The following is a 23252-nucleotide window of genomic DNA, read 5'->3' on the forward strand; positions in this document are numbered from 1 at the left end:
TTGAAGGCACCGGAGCTTCTTTCATTGCTTGGATAGACGACGCTAATGGATTGTCTTTTGCCGTTAATAACATGTGCCAGAAACGTGACGCACTGAAGCATCGTCGCAAAATTCCTTAGCATGGCTCACGGCTTCTTCGTACTTATTAGCAAGTTATAGCTTGTGAGAGCTTCAGTGAAGGGCCCTCAAAATGTAACCGTTCACGTAAATGATAATTTGCCGGTTTCGAGACAAGCTGATCACGTATCATCAGTTCAGCGAGGCTTCCAAAATTACAGTCTGCAATGATGATTTGTAAAGCAGCGATGTACTCTTCAGCGGTCTCATCTGCATGCTGAGCACGGCGACTGAACCGTTGTCGAACCATGATGACGTTGACTGAGCGCTTGAAATGGTCCGAAAGAAGGGCGATTGCAGAGTCATACGCGTTATTCGTCGACCCGGTGTCACCTGTGCTCGAAGGAGCACAGGTGACACCGGAGCAGAACCAGACTGCAGGAGCAGAGCCAGACTGCAAGTCCGCTGGCTTCAGTGTAGAGAAGATCTGCTGCCCCTCCATTCCAAGACATATGAGGAGAATAGCTTTTCGGCGCTCGGCTGGTAGCTCTGAAGCTCCAGAAGCCACCATGCACTTGCGAAAGGACTGCTTCCGCTGGTTCCATGGGACAGCCGAATGACCAGGTGAAGGCAGAAAAACGGTGGCGGTTGCAATCCCGGAATGCGCATTGTGGTGATGCATCAGAAATCACCAGGACTCTTGCTCTTGCATGGGTTGAAATCTCATCGCCAATATGTTGCATTGAGAACACAGAGCAACGATGCATCCGATGCCTGAACATCATTTTCTTTATTTCATGTCCCCACGCGACCGTTCACATGTTCTTTCATATACAACAATAAGTTCACAGCAGCGTCTGCTTTCGGCTGTAACTTTGTTTTTACTAAGCACGAAGGGTGGGTGGTTCAGGACCCATTAAGTGTAAGTAGGTGGTCATCCCACTCAACGTAGTTGACGTCTGCAGATGATGTCTGCAGCTGGTCCTCCCACTAAGATTGGAGGTAACCCAAGAGTGGGGCTGGGCGTTGGTTATGCTACAGGGTGTATATTACATAACACAGTTGGAGGTGGCAAACGCGCACAGAGTGCAGGACGTGCAAATGAGAGGTGGTCGCCCCACTTCGTATTGATGGAATACGACTGCAGGTGGCAGTCACAATAAAAGTGGAGGGCATCAAATAGTGGCAGGTGGTCGCTGCCGTAAAAACAGAGGACATAAAAGATTTACAGGTGGCCATGCCACTGCAAGTTGTAGAAATAAAAACTGCCAGCGACCGTTCTGCATTCGCGTAAAATCACTCAAGCGCGAAAGGTACCTTCTCTTTCTTCTCAACCGATTGTATTGATCCCGACAACGGAAACCGTTCTGCGCTTAGCGTAGTTTCGCACTGCCTCCTGGATCTGAGGCATAGCAAGCCTTTTGCAACTCCCGTGTGACCGGAATCGGCCTGCATATCAGTAAGCGATGATGACATGTAACAATGCTATGATGTGGTACCACGTTATATGACGTCACAGTGACGTAAAGATGCCATCATGGTGATATCACATATTCGGTGATCTCTGATATCATGATGGTGTCATAGGGTGGCGTCATCACATAACTGTTTGCATCACTCTCGTTGAAGCCGACAGTCACTTTACGTGTTTGATAAGGTGTCTGAGGCTTTTTCCTTAAATGTGTGGCATGTACCGTTCCGATACATGTGCGGAGATTGCCATCCCTGTACTTACTTACCTAGGTATTTTGAAAGACCGCCAAAGCGGCATTGCTTAAGGGTGTTGAAACCAATATTCAATGTGGCGACAGATGGGGGCATGTTTTCCCTATTGTTCAACGAAGCAATGCTCTTGCGAGTGTCAACAAAGCGGGTTGTAATAGTGGACCAGGACGCACTCTAGTCACTCTAGTTACGAGGCGAGGTTTTACAATGCTACGTTGGGTGCACAGTTTTTTCGTGGTGTCCAAGCAATATCCTTGTTAGTATTAACTGCAGGGATTTCACTATCCTATACCACGATATGTTTATGAGGGACACTTTAGTGGAGTGCTAAGAAACTTTTCACCATCTGGTGTTCTAACGCACCTAAACCTATGTACACGGTCCTCTAGCACTTGACATTGGTCAAAATGCGGCCGCGATGGACGGGATTCGATCCCGCCACCTTCATATTAGCAGCACAGCACCATCTCCACTAGACAACAGCGGCGAGTGAGCAATATCCTTGTTAGCATATTACTATTGTTACTATGCCATAAACGCGTCGTAAGTATCTCTGCATAGTGATGTTATTACCCGAGGAGAGTAATCGTAAAATCTTCCAAGCTACATCCAGGTGTTGTGAGTTTCACAGAAGATTTATTCCCGATGAAGGTGCATTGTGTTCTTTGTCATGTGAGTACGTTGTATTCACCTATTAAGATGACAATTCGCGTATTAGGGATCGCTGCAATTTCGCACAAGAATAGATATTTCGTGTATACATATGTTATTCCAAATCGTTAGTCGGTGCTGACCGTCGCAACTCTACCGAAATCAGCGAAGAGTGCTTCTACCTAGAAAAATACAATCTCCTAGTTACCAATAGTTGCTTTTTGATTGCTTGTTTAAATATTATTTCGTTTCACGTATAGTTGCCTCAGTATTTTGTTGAACATTTTTGTCCATCGCGCGTCCACGGCCCATTGCACTCGCAGCCAGATGGGCAGCCTCCGCCATTGGAGTCACAGCTCTGAAAAAGACGTTAGAGGATACATCACCGACCATTCGCTAACCGGAAAATCCCACATATCTTTCTTTTTTTATCAACTACACAACGGCTGTTTTATTAGGCGAAAGCTACAAGGAGGCCGACCAGTTGCACATATGAAAGACGATTCAAACTAGTCTGTTCCAACACATTGTTTACGAAAGCCTGCAATAGTTATAGCGGTTCCTTAAGCTACTGGTTACTAAGGCTAGCAGTGGAAGGCATGGCAAGGTGGTCCTTTTAAGGTAGCAAGCCGAATCACATGAAAATTTCTTCGCTGTTGGTAGCGCTTGCGCGACTCCCACTCAGCTGTCTCTGCACGCGGCTTAGCTGGCGCGCCTTTACATAATTATGCAGGAACTTTGTCTATAGTCGTCTGCAATCGCCTGCTGTCGTAATGGCAGGTATAGAATAGTTTTCCGACCCTCGGATCACGGCATTCGACGGTCTCCTAGGTTGGGCCAGAAGCTCCTGCGTACAGCGTATTTTGGGAAGTGTGTTTATTTTGACATGTTTTTATGCACTTTGTGCAAAAAGTTGGAGCCGTTCTACCCTATGAAGGTGGATGAAAAGCGAATCTGACGAGCGAACTCCCGCTTTTGCTGTCGTTCGCGTTCTTTATAAGCGCACTGCTTCTCGGGCGTTTTCAAATTGTGCTCTTGGTATATATTTGCACGCATGACCATGCCAACGCAGCGCCTAGACTTCCGAGTCACTCCATTGAAACGGCCAAATACATATATACAGCTTCACGTTTTCTGCACAGCCCCCGGGATCAGGCTACCATTGACCGCTCGACGACGCCAAATGTTTTTCTAGCGCGACGCCATGATGGCGCCATCGCTTCATCCAATTAGGCCCCATGTTTTCCTGCTCAGCGGATGGACGCCACAAATTCAGTAAGTGCTCTTACAGCTTCACTCTAAAGGGGTTCTCATAGGCACTGATTATAAATTGCTTAAGGCTTGTTTTTCCTGTCTTAAGGAATAACGCAAGTCTGGCGTTGTGGCGCCGCACCTAAGCCTTGGTTGAAGGGCTGCATCTATCGAATGCCGGCTATCATGTGCTTCAGGTGGCTTTCCTGTGTAAAACAAGTAAGTCGTTGGCATATTCGATGTATTTGGCGTCAAAATGAATAAAAATATCTGGAATAGCACGAGACCACCAGCGCCTAAAATACGCATATTTAGACAAGATAATGCAAAATGCGGCGTCCACGATAACTATTATAGTTTCGCGCTATTTCAACCCCTTCCTTCGCATGGGTTCTACTGAAAGCATAAAATTTTACTAAATTTCATTAATCCGCCATTATAGGCTGAGAAACGTAAACAGTGCACAACACACCACCGCATTAATTAATCCAATGCTCACATCGAAAGCTAATAGAACTTTAGAATATATAGGTACACATGATTCCGTTTTGGAATTAATGTTACAGTAATTATAATATTGCTCATTACAATATCTTAGTCCTAATCAAGTCTCGGCTTAGGGCTTAATTCAGAAACACTGGAGGCATACATAACTGATTTTGCGTGATACAAAAGAGCATATATAATAGAAACGGGCAAATACCATGACCTTAACGGCCAGAGAGAAGCAATGGAGTAGCGAAGAACCCTTCTTGTAAATCAGGACTTCAATGTTGCTGAAGGTATACTCTATCGTGCACTCTAGCGATGTGCCGAACATTTATCCAGTAGGTTACACTGCCTCACGCAAGCACTGGCCCCTTGGACAGTACATTACATCTCGTACGGTATGCAACGAATATATAGTTCAAACGAATTCGTGCATAAGCAGTGCAGATATCAAGGACTACACCAATTTACCGAAGAATAATTGTGGTGGTAAAAAAAATCACCAGTTCTACGCAGTGCAAGCAGTCGAACAGCAAAGCTTCAGACGCTCGAGTGTATGTGATTGGCTATCGAGATGACGTAATAAACGAAAGCAAGAAACGTGGGCGTGTGAAGAGAGTGATCAATATAACAAGGAGCGCATATTCCGCAGCATTCCGGCTACGGCGGCGGCAAATGACCTGACGTCAGGCGTTCGTTGGAACGTCGTTGCACGATTCCGCAGGTCACGTGACCTTGATTTTCCCAGTTATTCGGAAGCGCGCGTATTTCCAATCTCGCGGCGCATGTATGACAACACGTAATCTCTCCAGCAGATCAGATGTACTCGCGCACTTGCACCTCCTCATACTGACGCTTTTCTCGGTGTAGAACTGGATGTTCTTTATGTTTTTTTTTACAAGTGCTCGCATCTTAGTATATCAGCCTCATTCAAAGCCTCGCTTTATTAGTCCGTCAAAGTTTTCTTCACAACGCAAGCGGGCGATGCTAAGTGAGAGAACATGGCAAGGCATACGCATAAAGTTAAAACCTCGTCACTGTCTGCCGCTCCCTTGATTCAATACCGGCGCCAATTGTGATCGCAGTCGTAAACTTCGAAACTTGGGAATATATGAGTTACGAGATTTTACCTATCTATAAACGCCAAACACAAGAAGCAACGTAGTGAATGAGCTCGTGCACTGTCGATTAACAAAAAATCCTTTATCTGTTGTCCTGCTTTTCGCGCAAGCAGAACTACAGAAAAAAGAGATAAAATATTTGGCAGATCCCACACTTCCTGGGAATCGGTTTCGTACGAAGCAATGAGCGAGTAGTTCTATGCTGTATTTTTTCGCTTTGAGCCAAGCGTTACGAGGGCGATCGACGTGTTTTTGTAAGTGTAGTACTAATGTGGACATCGTGGGCTTACCAGGTACGTCAACACTGGCGTTCCAAGGGTTACTTATCGTCTGACGTAACGTCAGCCCTCACGTAACGTCAGCCCTCGCAGTACCGTGTCGATCAGTCCGGTCGAGCTAACTTCGCGAGGAATGTCCATCGCTGGCTCACCGTGGACTTGGTACCGTGTGAAAACAAGAGGTTACGATGACGCCTCGTCGGTGAAAAAGGTAACCCACATTTGCGGTCTTCGCAAGCTGACGGCTGCGTCAAAATGAAGCTTTCCTTCTAGGAACTAATACATAAAAGACATGGCTTCGATCAGACGGGTGTCGTCCGCCATTTTTATTAAAAACTTCTTCCTCCTTCACTTCTACCGCTATTCCACTTCATCTTCTTCAATATATACGCGCACATAGAAACGCACGCATGAATATACCTAAAGTATGGTTAACCCTCCCCCCCACCGAAAAAAAATTCTGGCTACGCCCCTGAAGCAAGCAAAGCTATATCGGAACCGAAACACGCAACCACTTTTGCACCTTGTGTAAGAGGCGAGCAATATAGTTTTTATTTAGTTCGTAACTCAGCTGCATTTTCTTCTGCGGGCGCCTCAGAGTAATGAAGACGTCCACGAGTGAACTCGCGCGCACTCTGCACTGCAGTATGCGAAATTATTTTAGGAGCTGTGTTGGCGCAAATAAATTATTTTAAATCGTGCGCGCTAACATATGTCCTCTTGAAACAGTGTTGTGAATAGGGAGCATTTGTAATCAGAAGTTTGGTCGTAATGCGAGAATGTAGTGATGTCCTGTTCACTGGATACTAGGATGCAATGTGTGCGCGTCGTGCTAAACATGGAGTGGGGGGCAACATGGTGGATCCTTCCGTCATAGGAATCGGTATAGCGCGAATTGAACCATAGCTTCCCAGCAGTATAGTTATTTGCTTATTGTACTCCCCCTAATTGAACCAGTGGTAAGCAGTGGGCTCTGTCCACTTTATGTGGCACATACCCGTGATGATAGACATTTCTTAGGCTACTTGTTGCCTTCTTCATTTTTAGTTGACCAGTGGTGAGTAGTGGGATTGCCCAATTTCGGTGGCACGTGCCCTTTTATGATGGTGATAGTGTTCTGATAGCCAGTACACACTAATTACGGCTAGCTTAAAAAGATTCGTTAAAAAATTGGGAGATCCCAAACATTGTGGGAATCAATTTCATGCAAAGCAATCAGCGAGTACTTCTATGCTGCATTTTATAGCTTTCAGCCAAGCGTTACGAGGTGGATCGATATGTTTAGGTAAGTGCAATAGTTGTGTCCACATCGTTGGCTTATCGGGCACGTCGACAACACTGGCGTTTAAAGGGTAATCTATATTGTGACGTAACGTCAGCACCTACGTTAGCACACATATGCCAGCATTATCGAAAGGAAGGAAACTTCGGGGTGCAACGACGTGAATATCATACGTAACTATAGTTAATATGTTTCTCCGGGTCGAGCAATGCTTCAACATAGCTTGTTAAATCATAGGAATACAAATGTAATAATAATTAGACTGCTATAAAAGCGGAGCCAACTGTGGATTCACAAACGTTAACCCGATATGATGCCTGTATCGTGGTACATATGTAGAGTTTTTGCTTTCTTATAAAATTAGATAGCCACCATAACAACCACAACTGACGTCGCACCGATTTTACGCCTCCATAGGCTGTCTTTCGAAACCAGTTTCTAGACACGGCGTGGTTCTGTGGTAGAATACCCGATTGCCACACAGAATTCTTGCATTAGATTTCTGCTGAGGTGCTAATCTTTATTCTCTGCCTTCCTTGAGTCAACGCTGCCGATGTCGCTTTTTCTTAACGCTCTCACATTTAAACTACCGCTATCTGTTCTCGCCGTTACTAGGTAGATATAAACTGTCAATAACCTGTGACACGGTTATGTGCCACACGTGTCGGGGGAAACGGCTTGTCGACGTACGCGACAGGATTTTCACGTTATTCATTTCATCACCAGGAAGCCATATTCAAGGAAATGTGTTACCCTCCCTTGCCAATCTTCGTCTAGACCAAGTTGAGGAGGCGATCATGAGAGCATCCAGACGTTGGCGGCTAGATAGATAGATGGGTACGTAGAAAGAAACGCTCAAATTGCCTAAGGTTCTCCATGAAATTTTTCGCATCGGGAAAACAAATCGGATATTTACGAAAAATACATTGAAGAATTTAAACTAAAATTCTTACATAGTTTTCGCACGCAGAAACTCTTGAATTCATGAAACCTGCTCCAGCGCTGCAGCGGTACCTGGAAACATAAACACACGTCTTTGAACTAGTGCCGGCAAAAAAATTACACTTTTGCGCATTTGTATGCAGTCTCGATCTTAACATAACATTCCGTAAAGACTATACCGCAGGAGGAGAACGCCTTTATCAAAAAAAAATGTTTCATTAACTCATTGATGTCCCAATGGTATAACAGTGGTTAGCAATATTTATCCACTTCACCAATTAACCTTTCTTTTTAGAACGCTACCGTATAATGGAATAATAATAACAATAATAATATAATATAATATAATATAATATAATATAATATAATATAATAATAACAATATAAGTATAATATTGTACCATAACTGCGTAACACTTCTATGAAATTCATGCTGCAACATGTGCCTACCGTAGGGAAGTTAGGCCCTCGTCAGGTGTATTAACACACCTTTAGCCCAATTTCCTTGGTATACAGTGTTCGCTGTACACCGGAATAAAATTTGATTTGATTTGAATAACAATAACATATGTAATTTTACAGGCGAAAACCACACGTTTGTTATCACGCACACCGCAGTAGAGGGCTCCGAATATTTTAACCATGTGGTATCATCAACATGCAATGACAAATCTAAGTAGAGGAAAAGAGAATATCATGTAGTATTAGGCGTGATTGGCTTTGCGTTATCACACAGTAAGCACCACACCAGGCAAGCAAAATTTTGAGCAAGACAACTTGAGAGGCGTGAGAAGACCACGCAGTAAGTTGTTATGAAGAACCATGTGTGCATCGAAACTTAGTGTGTTATTGTGCATTTTAATCGCGGTTCACCTTGTACCTGGAAAAAAATTTCTTTGTTATAGTGAAAAAAGCACAGCTTTGTCGCAAAATTGAGGCTATGAATGCGATACTAAGAAATTGCAATCTTATAGGAAGGAACTCTACCAGGTAACTCCTTTGGAGCCTGTGAAGATGTACTTTTGGGCTAGTTGGTTTATAATCGCAGGAAAACAACGCCGCCAGAAACAGACTAGACGAGAAGGACATGTAATCCTTTGGAGTCAATCTCATTTCAGCCTTCTCCAGGAAGCAAAGAATTTGCGTGGTGTCTCTGGTCTCAACGCTAAGTAAGCGGTGAAAGCACAAAACGTACAAGGATATACGATCCTTCCACTACTTTCTGTTGAGATAGCGCCATGGCGATCAAAGTTCGAGTTGCGGAAGTAAAGTTTGGGATTGGGCTAGTTGGTATTCTGTTACAAAACTGCTCACCGCAAAAATTTCGACAGCGTAGACATAGAAAAAACGGGGACCAGCGCAGACTTCCAACTAGTTTATATTACAAGAACGCACAAATATATAGGCTACAGACAAGTATAAGATCACATGCTTATCTAAGAACTCCAAAACCAAACAAACTAAAAGGCAAGAAGGAGCCTCCCCCCCCCCTCAAAACCAAGGTATCACCCTGGAACGCCACGGGCCGAATAACTCAAATACATCCGCTCTTTTTCCGATAAGAATATACATGGTCTATTGATGCCACATTCTTGAGCTATTGTTGCGGCCTCAGTGATGATTCTAGTGCCGTCGTAAGTTCTTGGATAAGAATGTGATCTGATCTTTGTCGGTAGCCTGTATATTTGTGCGTCGTAATAAAAAAGTCACAGTTTCGCCGCAACGGCGAAGCAATGATTGCCATAGCAATAAATTGTAAAGTAACGCTAAGAACGGAAAGCAGCTCGAAATTGCCAGCGCATCGCTCGAGCCCAAAGGACGCACGAAAAGAACGCACACAGGACGAGCGCGAACTAATGCGTCACAGCTCGACACTTGAAGCGCACTGCACAAACATAAAGCAGGACGCACGAAACCAACGAACAGGTACACACAAGACGAGCGCGAACGAATTGTCACAGTTGTTACTTATTTCTGTTTGAACAGTGCGCTCCTTTCGCAAACGCGGCCGCTGCAGCGTGCGAAGCGAAGCACCCCACCGGCCGCCCCTTCTTTCCTTGAGATAAGCGCACGAAAGCGACGACGTCCTGTAGAGCGAACAGCAACGGCGTTCGCAGGGGCGGGGCGACGATCTTTACAGCGCGCAACACGCGCGCACGTCGCGCCATCTATGTGGCCACTAAGAAAGCATGCTGAATTACATGGTGTATATAAATAGCTCGCCGTTAGCAGGCAGAGAGACGACGCTGTCTTGGCCTAACGCCTGACGTGGCGGGCTGGAAAGCGAGAGGTCGCCCGTTCGATTCCGCGCGTCGAAAAGAATTTCTTAATTATTTTTCTTTGTGGCCTTTCTATATATATATACATACTTATACATATACGGTGAATGACGGGGACGGACATTTTTCAGCCGAGACTGTCCATATATTTGCTATCGCAATAAATCAGTTCGAAGTCTGCGCTGGTCCTCGTCTTTTCTATGTGCACTGTGTCAAAATGTTTGCGCTGAGCAGTTTATTAATTCGACTTACTGTAATTGCTAACAGAACTAATACGACATTAGAGTTCAATCAACCAAAGGACCAGGCAGGATTTCGTACAGGATTCTCAACAATAGACCATATTCATACTATCAATCAGGTGATAGAGAAATGCGCGGAATACAACCAACCCCTATACATAGCCTTCATAAATTACGAGAAGGCATTTGACTCGGTGGAGACATCAGCAGTCATGCAGGCACTGCGGAATCAGGGCATCGACGAAGCCTACATAAACATAATGGAAGAAATCTACAGCGGATCCACAGCCACTATAGTCCTCCATAAAGAAAGCGACAGAATCCCAATAAAGAAGGGCGTACGGCAGGGAGACACGATCTCTGCAATGTTATTCATCGCGTGTTTACAGGAGGTTTTCAGGGCCCTATATTGGGAAGAGTTAGGGATAAGAGTTAATGGAGAGTATCTCAGTAACCTACGATTCGCTGATGACATTGCATTGATGAGTAACGCGGGAGACAAATTACAGCTCATGATTACTGAACTGGATACGGAAAGTAGAAGAGTAGGTCTGAAAATTAATATGCATTAAACTAAAGTAATGTGGAATAATCTTGGCAGAGAACAGCGCTTTGCGATAGGTGGCGAGACACTGAAAGTTGTAAACGAGTACGTCTACTTAGGACTGGTAGTAACCGCGGAGCCGAACCATGAGAGTGAAATCACTAGAAGAATAAGGATGGGTTGGGGCTCATTCGGCAAGCATTATCAAATCATGAATGGTAGTCTACCACTATCCCTCAAGAGGAAGGTATATAACAGCTGCATCTTACCGGTACTTACCTACGGAGCAGAAACCTGGAGACTTACAAAGAGGGTTCAACTTAAATTGAGGACGACACAGCGAGCGATGGAAAGCAGAATGATAGGTATAACCTTAAGAGACAGGAAGAGAGCAGAGTGGGTTAGGGAACAAACGGGGATTAAGGACATCATAGTTGAAATCAAGACGATGAAATGGATATGGGCCGGGCACGTAGCACGTCGGCAGGATAACCGGTGGTCATTAGGGGAACCGACTGGATTCCAAGAGATGGCAAACGCGTGAGGAAGAGACAGAAAATTAGGTGGGTAGATGAAATTAAGAAGTTTGCAGGTATAACGTGGCAGCAGAAAGCACAGGACCGGGTTGATTGGCGGAACATGGGAGACGCCTTTGCCCTGCAGTGGGCGTAGACAGGCTGATGATGATGACTGCCTGGTCTAATGACGCAGACCCCTCACCACCCAACCTGGGTGCCCCTTCATATTCTTTCGCCTACAAAAGACCGGTTAGGCGTTTGCTCTCTGCTTGAGCCAGCCACCGACGGAAGGCCTCACAAGTGGGGCGGTGTTATCGCATGTGCCTTTCGTGCTACGTAGATGGCCGGATCATTTCACCTCGTCTTCAGACGTGCTTTTAGTAGCACATAGAACATACCATGCGCGGGGAGATTTTATTGATTTGGTCTTTATACGGATGTGATGGCGTGGATTCTAGCGTGTGGCCTTGACAAGGCAATGTGCGAGACAAGCCATCTTGTGCTGATGATTAGTGTGTGACCATGACGAGAGAACCTCTGATGGTGAAAGAGGAAGATGACAGACCACGAAAATAGAAGCGTGGTATATATATTATCCCTTATGCCCTTTTTATTTCCTTTTCTCTCGGTATTCATAGTTCAAGTTATCAACGAAATGCTAAGATACGAGGTTTTGTCGAATACCCTAAATTTGGTACGTTCGAGTGTTTTGAGGAAACAAACGAACAAACTTGCAGTGCTGGAAAGCGAGCGGTGGTTTCGAAGGGCAGCTCACTGACCGACAGTTCGAGCCTAGGGTAAATACGACCCTGTGTGCTCCTACCGTGCCAACCTAAGCCTAGGAGCTGCTCGTGGCCAGGTTCTTAAGTACACCAGGAGCGCTATTTTGTAAGCGTTGTGTCACAAAGCGGAGGCGTCACGAAATGTCACGAGAGGACGGGAGGGAGCAAACCACGAATACGCGAGCTGAGGGAATTCTGAAATGTTGTCAGCGCATGAAGAAATTTAGAAATATTGTAGCTGAACATCAATATTGGCAGCCATGGTTTCTAAAACTTGAAATTGAGAAGCGCGAATAATTTAACAATTTATTTAAATGACTTGACTGGACAGTAGGTGATGTTGCAATTTGACGAGTAGTTCGGTGGTGGGAGGCCGGTCGCAATTTTGGCAAACTATAGGGGCGGGATTGGGATAAGCCAGGCACTTACACTTACCTAGAAAGAAAACTGGCGCTGCGAGCTGCTGTACGCATGGAAATGCTGAGATATGTTAGATTTGGACTTGGCTCGGATTGGTATCGTTTACAAAGAGCCTGGACACCTGGAAGGCGCATATGGCTTCAAAGCGTTCCTTGTGCAAAATGGATGATTTCGTACTGCAGGAGGACGTAGTACGCTATTTCTTTTTTATCGATGCACACAAATAATTTTTTAACTTTGGAAACTTGTGCGCTGATGTACAGTTTTATGAAGCGGAAAACGTAACGAACGGCTGCTAATCTTGGATGGCAGACGACAATGCCTGCGTTCTGTTTGTTGTCTGTTTTGTTGTACTGCTTGTCGTCTGTTTCATTATTTCGTCGTTTTGTCATTCCGCATAGGTCAGTAGACTTTTATTCTAGAATATCATCCGCGAAAATAAGATCCGTTAATAAATGTTTTGTGTCAGAGAAGCTTTATTTGCACAGTCATATCCGCCTTTTAGCCGAAGCATCGCTCTAGACCAACCAACAGAAGCCTCGCAGACACATATACCGGCATTCCCATCTCGGCAACGGCGCCCCTTAAGGAATTCGCATAGACGGTGGCGCCAGATTTTCCTTTAGGTATTATTGAGAGAAACTCTATGTAAGGTACAAATCAGGCTAATTCTATTCTTGGGGTGTTATCCTTGACATTGTCAAATTCCGCTATCTTGTCAAGTTTCGTAATGGCGGAATTGTAAGCCAATTGGAGGGGCTGTAGCAGCCCTCCGGGCCAATTAGACTTGATCAATGGTCGAATTGAAACACATGGCAGAAGTTGGCAATGTTCAGAACAGCAAACCGGTCGCACTGCTTGTGTTTCGATCCAATCCAAGTCGTCCGGGACCCGTTTTGTATCCGTTCTAGTGGACAGAAGTGTGTCTCCGTCCATTCTGTGCCCGTTCTGTGCAAAAGTTATTAACATCACCGCTGTTTCCGGTTGCTAATCTCACGTCTTCACTATCAGAAGAGCCTTAACCAATCTCATGCAGCTCCCTCTCATCCTCTCGTGACGTTTCGTTCCGTCAGCGCATTTGTCCTGGGACAGAACGCTCACAAAACAGCCCCCCAGCATCCTGCCGTCATAGCGGCCAAGTGTGGCGTGCCGTGCTGCGATCCAGGGAACTGGCCACCTGCCGACTGAGCTGATATGCTGGCAGCCAAAGTATTCATAGAGACTGACTAGTACTGGCCAGTTGCAACTGGGTGCCGGTGCTTTGCCGGCCTGCTGAATTCCGATGCTCCACGTTCGACCATGCCGTTGTCTAACGTGGCCATCATAGCAACCTCACCAGTCTTCATGAAGTGCCGGACGAGGCAGCGACGCTGCCGCAGCTACAGTTGTTACGACCACTACGGTAACGACGTATAGCGGTGAGTTTTCGAATACATGATTGCTAGGCCGTGGCCCTCGCAATTAGCTCAGGGAACGCACTCTTGCTTTACAGGAGCTAATAATAGCGGCCACGGTTAGGCCCCCCGCTGTATAGAAGGACAGACATCTCCAAAACATTTTAATGTAAACGGTCTGTAACCAGTTATCTAAGTATCGTCTGTGTTGGCCCTAAAAAATTCCGTTTACAGCGAAATTTATTAAAGCGATCCGGGGTTCATGTGTTCCATTGCAACGGAATATGACGGCAACGCAGCGATATCTTTGCTATCGTAATAACATTTTTCATATCGTAGCCTCATTTATTGCAGCATAAGAACAATTTTTCTCAAAAACGCATGAAATGTAGAATGTGTTTTATTTGAACGTTTAATGAATACAACCGAATATACCCTAAGGCAGTGTCACAATCGTCGACTAAAAAAGTTGGCCGCGTATCTGCGTCCTTCGCTGCAAATGTCGTCTAAAGACGATAGAAGAGGCGCTGCGTGAGATATGGACGCCATCTGGAAATACGTCGGGACATCAGTGCTGTGTTGCGGGCTGGTAGTCCCGGCGCAGCAGCAGGCGAAGACCGGCGGGGACGCCAGCCAGCCTGAACACGCTGTTTGGCGCGAAGCGCTGAAGCATAAGAAACGCCCGCACTGAACGAGTACTCTGCACACACTCTTTTATTTACACGTCGCCTGGGTAAAAGGAATGCCAGAGCGGCGCCCCACCGCATTCGTACAGTGGAATACAGAACCTAAACCGAAACACAACAATGAGCTCGTGCAGAGGGCACGGAGGAAGTCTTTAGAATTAAGTATGTATGCATTTTCTATTAAAGAAACACGCCACCTAATACTTGCCTAGTGATGTTGCGCCTCAGATATGCGTAATGTTTGGTTTTTGATCAACAACGTACACAAGTACACAAGTATGAACCTAGTCAGCCGTTCAAGATGGCTGACCCTTGGGCAAGTGGTTCAACTTTGGCCGGGTGGCTGAATCGAGGGACGTGCCGACTAAGAGAAAGGCAGAAAGACAGACCAAAATTTATCCGTTTAAGTATCCCAAGAAAGACTATCGTCTTTAGAAAAAGTGAAGCTGCAGAAATTATTTACCGCTGTTCTATGACAATCGCACGGTGACATCCTAACTGCATTCTACAGTATCGTGTAACAGCACCGATTAAAATTTTTTTACTGTTTTCGCGTGGGCTGCTTTGGTGCACGAAACGTGTTGCGAAAATGTTCCTACTGTGTCTTCCGTTCTTGCAGAAGTTAATTCTGTCTTCTAACAAATAATATTTCTTTTTAACAGTTAGCAATTATTAACCAAGCAGACGATGTCAATATTTACAGCGCCGCGCCAAACTTAAAGGCACGAAGTTTCATTCGCCTTAGCCTATAATAGCAATTTCTTCGCGTGCTCATACGACTTTTTTCGAATGACAAGAGTATCAGCGAACATATTCCTGAATTTTTTCTTTGTATTACGATAACAGATATATTGACTATTTCGCCGGGATGTCACCGTCATGTTCCTTGTAAAGTACAAGTCTATACCACCACCCTGCGCATCGTATGTTCTGTTCGATAGAAATACAAGCGCGCGAGCGCTGGGACGAGCGCGTTTGAAGCAGAGATGAAACTAGCCGGCCATCTCCGTCGCACAACGGGCGCATGCAGTAACATCGCCCCACGTGTGAAACGTGCCATCGACGACTCTTTGAACATAGATGAAACGTCCCGCCTGTCATTCGTTGAGTGATATGGCACGAAGGGGCGCCTGTGTGGGGTGGGCGGAGTTGCGTTGCCCGAGCAGCAAGTGCAAACATTTAGAGCAGGGACACGGTCTCGAAGCTGGCGCGCTCGCTATCTCGGCAGACATCAGCAAATTTCTCTTATGCGTGCTGCACTGTGACCGCTTTCTCTGTGTTCAGACCGCAATTGGCACGAAAAAACGGTATCCTGGAGGATGAATGACGCATGGCGTAATTGCCTAAGGCAGCGCACTGCGGAGCGAGGGCTCGCAGGTTGAAATCGCTGGTCGCGCACATCGGAATTTATTTCTGTTGAAATATTTGTTTTTGTGAAATAGAGGTATATATAAATACATATACATATCCGGGACATGACGGCGACGGCAACGGCGATGGCAAAAATCCACCGAGAGTGTCCATATAATTGTCTTTGCAATAAAACTTGGAGGACACTTGAGCTTCGCCTTCAAGAGTAGAACGCGGTAGCGTAATCGGGCCCGTGCGCATTGCCTTCTCAATTGCTAGCCTAGCTTCGTTTCTCGGTGCATGCCTCCACCGTGCCGCAAGAGAGCTAACGTCTGAGCGTGTAATACTTGGCCATTTCGATATATCCTACAAGGCCTACTGCAAGTACACTTGCACAGTGCCCGCTACGCCATAATTCTTCCAAATTCAAATCAGCGAAGGGCACACTACGCGTCCGTAAAGCAACAAGGCTTTGTACTGGGTGGGCCCTTAAAACCCCCACTCGTTGAACAATTCACATGTTTTGACGCCTCACGTGATTCTCTGCTTCTGCCACGCTACATTACATGCGTTACAGACACTCCTTAAAGGGGTCGTGAAAAGAAAATGAAGCTGCCCGGTTGTAATTTTCCCTGTTTCAACAAGAATTAGACATGCCGATTGCGACATATTTCGGCGCAATATTTAGTGTGTAATTAACGACGCCCGTTTGAAATCGCAGTTTAATTGTGCTCCCAAACGACTGTGCCGAACTACCGGCCGCCTTAGGCACTAACTTCTCTTATCGTGACGTCACGGTAAGGGACGTTATAAACATTGCGTTAGCTTTGATTTGCTATGAAATAATAGATTTATAGAAACCTAGAGAACAAACAAATAACAGAGCAACTTTTGCGCTCTGAGATATATAATGTGCATGTACAGCACGTGATCTGCTTGCTTCCGCTTTCAAGTACCTCCGGGCTCCGCCGCCTGCGTATTCTTGCCTTCGCTCGCTTGGTGCAGCAAACCAGTTTTTTTTCTTTCTGGTTGCGATAGGTTGTGTGTTACGGCGTGTTCTGGGTGGCTTAGTCCTCGCCATGCCAACCGTGTGCGTCCAAAAATCTTAGAGGCGTTATGGTGATGTCTTTACTGCGTCACGATTTAAACAGTATGATGCTACGATCACCGGCCATCTGCGGCTCAGCAAACATCGCTGCGTCGCCATGTTTTGTCGACGACAGAGACTTTTCATTGGCTGACTTAAAGTGACGTCAGGTGTATGATTTAGGAGAACGTGAGAAGGGAATCGTAATTGTGCTTTTACAGCTATTAAATGGACCCGGACGATGAAGCGAGTCGAGGTATAGTATTGAATGGACGGCCAGGGGGATTCCGAATGCACATGTAGTTGAAAATTTTCGGTAAACGTTTCACGACCCATTTAAAGACACTCCCTTAAAGACACTCCACGCGAACCTACGCAGATGCTCATTTTGTCGGTGCCCTTGCTGGTGCCCGAGCGATTGGTAATGAGTGGGCCTTTAAAACGCCCACTCGTTGCGCAATTCACATGGTTGGAGCCAGGAACACTTCTACGCATCTGTCACGCAATATTACGTGCGTTAAGAAAACTCCTCCCGCTACATGACATTCGCATAGTCATTGTTTTTCGAAAAAAAATTGAAGCTTGCTCTGTGGTAGAACGCCTGCTTGCTACGCAGATGGTCTGGGCTCGATTCTCAATCAAATAAACAATATTAGGGGCGAAGCTCCTTAGGGTGTGGGCCGTTCCCTCCTCTGGAGTAGAAGTAGTAGCATGTATGTAGCCCGCCCTAGTTTAATGAATCGCTCACTAGATGAGTAATTCACTAGATATCATAATTTACAAGACAATCTCGCAGTGTTCCTTGATTTACGCTAAAAGACATACCTTGCGGGCAATATACTCTAGTGAGCTTTCAACTTTTCGCCTGAATGTACATGATAAGGAAATTATTTCTACGAAAAATGCAAAGCACACCTTGAGAAAGATGTTCGGTTTTGGGACGCTTGAGGTGCAGTAAACGACGTGCATTGCTCAAAAGCGGCGATAATGAAGGGGCCACGTAAACCAACAGTACAATAAAAGTTTGATGTTTAATATATGCACGGTGTTTCACACTCTTTATTTGATGTACTGGGCGAATATCACGCAAGAGTTTCACGGTTGACCGATGATATCCTCCGGAGCTTCGCCCCATTCATCATCATTCACCACGTGGATATGCTCTGATTTTTTTTCCCTTTTATTTTGCATTTTTCTTGATTTCTTGGTCAAGAGCAACGCTGATTTTTTGCTCACAACTAACGACGCCGACGTGGAAGCTGGTATTTCTGCGAAAGCAGCTCTTAGCGCTGTCGCGTTAAAACCGCTTCGCTCTCTGGAATGTCCGTATTCGCTTAGACTAGCGTTTTGCGAGGTTACGCGAGATCATACACAAAAGAGTAAGCTGCTAGTCTTATTTCGTGTGTACATGTGGGATACTGTGTACACACGGGCTAACTACAGTCTTAGACTTCTGAAGGCTCGGCCGGATGCGTTTCCTCGTGGACCTCACTTCAGAAGTCTTCAGAAGTCTTCAGAAGCCTTCGGAAGTCTAAGACTGTGGTTATCCCGTATGTATACAGTGTCCCACCGCATCAAGAAGGCCGCTGGGCGAGCGGGGATCCATGTAGTATTCTCGGCCCCCAACAAACTGAGCTCCCTTTGCAAGAAGGTGAATAAGAACAAGCAAGTCAGCAAGGGTTGTGTAAAAAAGCACTCTACGAACTATGTCACATGCAGGTGTGAAGTAGTGTACGAGATCCCGACCTCGTGTGGGTGTGCCTCTATCGGGCAGACGGGCCGTTGCCTGAACGACCGTCTGCGCGAACACGCCAACAACTTCAAAGAAGCGGCAGCAATTTGGTCATTCATTGTGCTAAGTGTGGCTGCCAACCACGTTTTCAGGGGACCCGTGTGCTGCGCACATACAATGACCAGACTGCACGTGAAGTCTACGAGGCTTTCGCAATGAAATGTAAAGATGAAGCATGCGTAAGCGAGCCGTCTAATAATCGAACAGACAAGGAGTGTTGCTATCTCCGTAACTAACCACCTATGACTAAACGATAATATGGCACTGGACGCATGCGCCGCTAGAAGCTCTCCCCCGTTTTTTCTGTTGCTGTGTATATTTGCGCGTTTTACAATAAACCATCAGTTGGCAGTCAGCGCTCGTCCTGTGTTTTTTCTTGTCCGCGTCGTCTTCGCGCTGTTTTTAACCATAGATTCTTATCAACTGGCTCGCATTCACTCGATTTTGAGCTATATATATACACCATGTACCGCTGGTGGCAAGCAGGAGCGTGGGCGTGTTTTCTATCACGCAACGCTCCTAATGTTCTTTCAATTTGAAAACTGCCCTTGAGACGCGCGTGACAAAGTGGCCTTTTGTGTACCCACTCGTGATGTGGAAGAAAAAAAAAGAAAGAACACCGGGCACGCCTTGCGTGAGATGCCTCCGTGTGGCTGGAAACGCAGCGGGTCGCAATCAACACAATTGGCCAAGCTTGCACTAAGCGCTAAGCTGCGCATGCCTTGAAACTGCGAACGCGGAGGACTCTGATGACGAACCTGGCTACTTCTAGGTTATTTGTAGGTCTTAGCTTGGTGATGAGGGTTGTTTGTAGTTTGCTTCTAGGTTGTTGCTAATCTTTAGCTAAGTGATGTGAGGCTGTTTCTACGTTGATTCTAAGAGCAGAGACATTCGAGTTAAACCACACACAGTCGCCGACATGATACGGATGTCGAAACGCCAGAGACAGAAGCTCGCGCTGAAACGAAACGTTGGAACCTCTCATACAGTCAGAGACACGACATGGATATCCAACCAGAGAAAAACTCGCGCTGAAACCAAGCGTTCTCACCTCCTATAGATCTACAGTCACGTTGTCGTTGGCGTAGGCCTTGCGTCGCTTGGGGGTGTTCTCGTAGCCTCAGTTGCCTTTCCCCTTCCACTCTTGCATTCTTCCTTTTTAGTGGACAAGTGGTGAGTACTGCGATTTACCAAATATCTCTGGGACATATTCGTTTAGGATGACGATGACAGCTTCTCGCACCCGCCGTGACCTTCCCCGTTACCTAGCGTTGGGCTAACTATTCCAGTCTTTTTTAGTGAACCAGTGGTCAGCCGTGGGAATTTCGCACATTACGTAGCATATATCCGTTCATCGGGATGACAGTCTTCTGATACGCTGCACAAATTTCTGGGACACATACCCGTTTCTTCGGCTAACTGTTGCCTTCTACATTTTTAGTGGAACGTTGGTGAGTAGTGCGATTTGTGCAATTTCAGTGGCACATACCCATTTATTTTTCGAGAGCGGATAGGACACATTAAGACTAGCTTAAACTGTTTCGCTGTTAAGAACGCCATGCATGCGTAAAACACGCAGCATGCTCGCCGCGAAAGCTACAGAAGCGGCTTTTCTTGAGGCCGTTCTAGACAATTCGGGGTGACTGCAGGTTCAGTCTTAGGGTGGCTACGACATCATCAATCATAATTTTCTGATGCTCGGGACGTGTCCACTGTGCTATTTTATTCAGCGTTCTGGGGAGAAGTGAGGTACTCACTACACGTCTGTAAGGAAATATGTGCACTTAGTTGATGCTGTGGCTGATGACGAAGAATCAGGGCTGAATCAATTGTAACAGGTGGAAAGGTTTAAACCTCACACTCGTAGCGCACTTCATAGTGTGTGGCGCTTGGTGCTCTCGTACTCTTCTACCACTATATATTACACCTCTTAACATAATTACCTGCCTGAGTACACACCTCTAAAGGTCATTTTACGAAGGAGTTTCAAACACCGGAATCGGTCCGTATTAAAATAGTCAACTGCCAGACAGAGGACGCAGGTTCAAATCCAGCAGGATCCTTGCCTTTTTTCTCTGAATCTGCGCGATTGAGGTTATGGACACCGGCTGCGACGGACAAATATACCATCAAATTAGGCTGTTGTGATTTCAACAGCTTTCGCTGTAGCAATGCCTTACAGAACAAGGAGTACAATACCTTTTTATGAACAACATTCATTTGTGGAAGAGTTATGTTTTGTTAAGCAACAAAAACAAAAAAGCCTAATGAAAGCTCAACATGCCAAAACTTCTGTGTTGGTATAAGAAAATATATACCGTACTAAGCTCTAGCAAAAGCAAGAAGTTGTATGAAGGAATATACATCACTTACACAGCAAAGCAGAACAAGAATATCAAGAACGTTACTGTATATCTGCCCATGCCACTGGTCTTCAGGAAGTCAGACGAAAATTGTTTAAAGTACCCGTGCGGTTGTTTCTCCCATATATAGTGCTACATATATCACCACGCAAAAAAGAACAATATAGAGAAGCCGTACGTTTCATTGTCAAGCTGACAGAGCAGAGGTTGGTTTGAGTGACGGATTTTCATTGACGTATCATTTTATTAGAACTCTTGAATGACCGGTCCGTGACTCCAATAACAAAGGGCACTACCATTCTTTTTCCTTACGCTACTTACTAATAAAATGCACGGAGAAAAAGCGGAAGTAGTAGACTGCAGTTTCCTCGAACTTCATTATCAGGGGTCACGACGTTCAGATAAGAGTCAATATGTTGTTCTTGTAATCATGATTTCTTTTAAAGAACAGAAAAAAAGAAAGCATTCACATAGACGAAAATGTTTTGCTGCGACTGAGCTCTCAGTCTCTGAAAGAGGCTATTTCCGATCCTCGGAGGATCCACAGATGCTGCTATTCAACGCATCCTTCGTAAGGCATGAAAAAGCAAATGAGCCGATAGAAACCATCTAGGCGCTGGGGTATACGGGTTTTCCCGGCTACAATACGGTGGCACACGCCGCTGCTGCTCCCGCACGTGGGTCGCTCAGCCTTTCTCTGCCCCTACAGCTCAGGCTGAACCGGCATGAGCTCCTAACTCTAGGCTCCCACAATGAACTAAGTGCGCACGTCCCTACGTTGTCCCAGTAACAAGGAGTTGCACATGTTACCGAGCCTGCCTACGTTTCGAGCAAATCTCCTCTTTCACGATCTGAAGAGGTATTCGGCAATAAGGTATGCGCAGATTCTGCCTAGACAATGTACTGTCGAGCAAAATGTCGACAACCCGACGTTGCGACAGTGACGCGCGCACACTACGGACAATACGCGGTGCAGACCTTCACAAGTTATTATGGCAGGCTTACGCATGTATTAATGGTGAGTGGCCATGCAGTCTTTTTAATGCACGAATTATCGTGAAGCTCTGCTTTGAAATCAAGATTTGAGCACTCAGCTATTATTTGCCCACAATGGAAGTCAGAGCAGCTTGATCAGGATGTTTTAGGAGTGCTGGCAAACTACAGTACTGACCGCACACGGCCTCAGTACAAGTGACTCCTATTCAAATGAGTGGAAAGCCTAAGACACTAATTATCGTAGTCTGAGAACATCCCGCCTACTCTCCAGAAGGCATTTGCCTCCCCATTTCACAATTAATGACGTTTCAACCATCCACCTTGTGCGCTGATCTGGTAGGAGCATAACTAAGAACAGATGCATGCACACTGTCTACGATAATTGTTTGGTGCAAGAACAAAAACAATGAGGCCCTGATCTTCTATATTAAGGCTCCTGCAGCATATGTTAAAAAAAACGCTTTAAACGTGGCAGCCTCTTTGAAGCACCTTTGAAATTATGCTGGAAAGAACTCACTTTTTATTCGCACACCTCGTGGATGTGCTGCGGAAAAAAGCTTCGCATCATTCACGTACAAGCGGAGTTAATTCATGTCCAACGGGCGAAAGGTTTTCTCTGTTCTTTCAAATATATACATTGGTTGGCGGTATGACAGCCATGGCATAAGTGGGACATGACAATGCGTCGTGACCAAGTTCATTAGTTGCGTAGATGCGTGCCACGGTCTTCATAGTATGTTCATAGTAGCACCAATCGCAGCCATAGTCGCGAGTGTGGACCACTCTTTTTCTGCATTTGGCGTCACGTAGCACGTGATCTTTTTACGAGCCGGTAGCTGACCAATAATCCCTCGCATACTACCTGAAGGCATCAAGTCTGTGAGAACGAGATCCTCGCTATTAATGAAGGAAAGATGACTTTTAAAGGTTTTAATGTGACATTTAAGATTTAAAGTTATATATATATATATACCCTATAAAGTGGACGGGGGGAAGACCGCTG

At 45.6% G+C, this 23252-nt stretch overlaps 1 long non-coding RNA gene across 1 annotated transcript; it reads right to left on the bottom strand.

Moving 5' to 3' along the window:
• Positions 1-2681: 2681 nt before the first annotated feature.
• Positions 2682-21357, bottom strand: LOC119405206 (uncharacterized). Its single transcript, XR_005186438.2, has 3 exons — positions 21264-21357; positions 7808-7868; positions 2682-2791 (listed from the first exon to the last, which is right to left on the bottom strand). It is a non-coding gene; the product is annotated as an uncharacterized LOC119405206 (long non-coding RNA).
• Positions 21358-23252: the final 1895 nt, after the last annotated feature.

The sequence above is a fragment of the Rhipicephalus sanguineus genome, chromosome 9, assembly GCF_013339695.2.
Source record: "Rhipicephalus sanguineus isolate Rsan-2018 chromosome 9, BIME_Rsan_1.4, whole genome shotgun sequence".
Taxonomy (NCBI): Eukaryota; Metazoa; Arthropoda; class Arachnida; order Ixodida; family Ixodidae; genus Rhipicephalus; species Rhipicephalus sanguineus.